We start from the raw sequence: 3501 nt of genomic DNA, 5'->3' as shown, positions 1-3501 counted from the left end.
ACACACACACACACACACAATGAACTTATTTTTATTTCTGGCCAGCACAAAGCTGTAAAAATGAAAACACTTGCCCAAGGTGCCACACAATGAGACTGAACCCAGAACCATGCGTTTGGGAAGCAAGCTTCTTACTACACAGCCATGCCTGTGCCTGTGTCCTATGTTTTTTAAAGTTATTAACATGTCCACATCTGTTTGTGGAACCAAATTCAGTATAGTTGTAGACATAAACATATTCAAATCCTGGAAAGACCCACATCTAGTAATACTCAGATGTATTGCTGCTTAGCGATTGACCTCTCATATATATATATATCTACACACGCGCAAACTCCTTGTCTCTTTTATAAGCTTTTAAGCTTGTCATAAATAATTGCGAACCTCACTGACATTTCTCATTTCCTCTGAAAACAAGCAACAACAACAAAAAAAAAGTAGTAATAGTTCGCTTAGTAACCAATCACATGATGACCTCGCATGACTTTGTTTTCTCAATGCTGCAATGTATCATATGACATTGTAAAGTCAAATATTATCCATTTCTTACCAGTTTTCTCTCTTGGTAATTTTCTTTGTGTGAAGCTTATATATGAGAGATCTGTATCATTTGTCAGGTGTATTGGACACAGAGGAAAGATAGTGCAGAGCATTCAGTTTTTGTGCTAGGATTTAGAACTCCTCTTCAATGAAACCAATAGCTTGGTGGCTATACCACTAGGATATAGACATTTAAACCAATAATACACACTAGTACACTGCTGCCTAAAGCAGTAGTGATCCTGTGCATTGGTACTCTACAGTCTGAATTACTGGTAATCCAATTTCAAAAGCCAAAGACACGTATAAAGACATTCGAGCGAGATCGTTGCCAGTGCTGCTGGACTGGCTCCTGTGCAGGTGGCACGTAAAATACACCATTTCGAGTGTGGCCATTGCCAGTACCCACTGACTGGCCTTCATGCCGGTGGCACGTAAAAGCACCCACTACACTATCGGAGTGGTTGGCATTAGGAAGGGCATCCAGCTGTAGAAACTCTGCCAAATCAGATTGGAGCCTGGTGTAGCCATCCGGTTCACCAGTCCTCAGTCAAATCGTCCAACCCATGCTAGCATGGAAAGCGGACATTAAATGATGATGATGATGATGAAAGCCACTAGTATACTACAGTCTAAATCACTGGCATTCATTCACTTCTGATATCTTTGTATTGTAACATTTTGGATACTTTTGACATAGTAACTGAAGTTCATTTATAGGGTACTGAACCATTTTATGTTGATCATACTGATGAGTGTTATATACCTACCTTCATGCATACATAGATATATTTATGTATGTGTGTACACACACACACACAACAGAATGCAGGACCTAGCACCAGTCTTGCTTCTCTTCAGTTCAAGGATTTGAGCAAGGTCAACTCCAACATCGGTACCAACTGGCATGAAGGTACACTGGCAAAATGTTGCTCCACTAAATGAAAACCTTACCTGTCAGTGTAGTTTTGTGGCACAATGCAAAGAAAGCCTTGCTGCCCACTCAAGAAAACTGAGTCCTCAACTTGTTCCATTTGCCAAAAGCTTTGCAAAGCACTATCAGGCTTGAAGAGACACATTCGTGTCCCTAGAACATGATTAGTGTTATATTTTACTGAACCCTCATTTGTTGTTCACAAGAGAATTCATCAAACACACACATATATGTATATACACATACAAGGACTCTCCTGTCGTTAGACGATGTATGAGGGTTCTGCAATTTCTTGCTGAACAACCACACAGATGATTTGTTTATAGTGATCAATAGTTTGTGTTGACATAAGCTCATTTCTACCTGCACAGTCAATTCTATCTGTACAGGGCAATGATTACAGGGCAATGTGAAATGAAATGTTTTAGCTCAAGAACATAACACAGCACCCAGTTTAGGAATTGAAACCATGATCTTGCAGTCATGAGTGCAACGCCCTAACCACTAAGCCAGATATATAGATATATGAGAGAAGTGGTAAATTCTTTTGAGTGCTTCAGTGAACTATAATAGTGCATGCCATTATCTGTAGACAAAAAAAAAAGGCTATAACAGTTTTCTGTTGCATTTGATATAATTATTTGACAAAACTATTTGAAGTCTTTGTTTCCACCATGTTATCTACAGTTTATGTGGCAGACTAATACATTCATTCATTACATAACTATGTAAGGTGGAAAGCTGGCAAATCGTTAAGATGGTGAGCTGGCAAAATGCTTTGCAGAATTTCGTTCATCTTTACATTCTGTGTACAAATTCCTTCAATGTTGCCTTTGCCTTTCTTCCTTTTAGGGTTGATAAATTAAGTACCAGTCAAGTACTGGGGTCGATGTAATTGACTTTATCCCTCACCCTAAAATTTCAGGCCTTGTGCCTATTGTAGAAAGGATTATACAACTATGTAACTTCTTACCATGTTTTAGAAATTACAGAGTTGTTTTATACAATGGATTATTGAGCCCATGCTTCATAAACAGCTATTTGTTATATCTACTTATCTATATATGTGTGTGTGTTTGTATATATATATATATATATATATATATATATATATCGACTTTAAAGAGAGCTCAAAACTGATCCATTGAAAATACTTTATTATAATAATAATAACAATGAAAATGACCTATGAACATTTTGATGCAATATCCAGATCGATTCTTGCATATTATAAAATATGGGAAACTACATCATCATGTTAAGTTTAGAAGTTACCAGAATTCCCAACTCAAGTTGAATTGAACAGACTGCTCCAAATCCTAGTTATAGCATCCATGCACATGGAATTAGGACTGGCTAGCTTGTGCTGGCAGAGTTGTATAATGTATATTAATGAAGTCAAATCAAGTAATGACATTTTGAATGCAATTAATATGCATTTTCAGATAACTGTGCAATAGATAGAAATGGAATTATGTCTATTACACAAAATTTTTTCCTTAGTCAAGACATATTAAAATATTTTGATAGGTTATAATTGAAAAAGATTTTGCATGAGAGATGAAAAGTCTATTACATAATTATCTGAATCATATGTATCAAATGCTGGTAGCTCATGAAAAGCACCCATGCTAGGTGCCATGTAAAAAGCACCTGTGCTGGTACCATGTAAAATGCACCCAGCACCCTCTGTAGTAAAGTAGTCGACATTAGGAAGGGCATTCAGGTATAGAAACATTCTGAAAGAGACACTTGGTGCCTGGTGCAGTTCTACAGCTTGCCAGCTCATCTCAAATCGTCCAACCCATGCCAGCATAGAGAACGGATGTTAAATGATAATGCTGATGATATATATATATATATATATATATAAAATAAGTACTAGGCTTACAAAGAATAAGTCCTGGGGTTGATTTGTTCGACTAAAGGTGGTGCTCCAGTATGGCCACAGTCAAATGACTGAAACAAATAAAAGAACATATATATATGTATATATATATATATATATATATATATATTACACCCAC

The sequence above is a fragment of the Octopus bimaculoides genome, chromosome 4 (genome assembly GCF_001194135.2).
Source record: "Octopus bimaculoides isolate UCB-OBI-ISO-001 chromosome 4, ASM119413v2, whole genome shotgun sequence".
In the NCBI taxonomy this organism is placed as follows: domain Eukaryota; kingdom Metazoa; phylum Mollusca; class Cephalopoda; order Octopoda; family Octopodidae; genus Octopus; species Octopus bimaculoides.
This window is presented reverse-complemented; position numbering follows the sequence as displayed.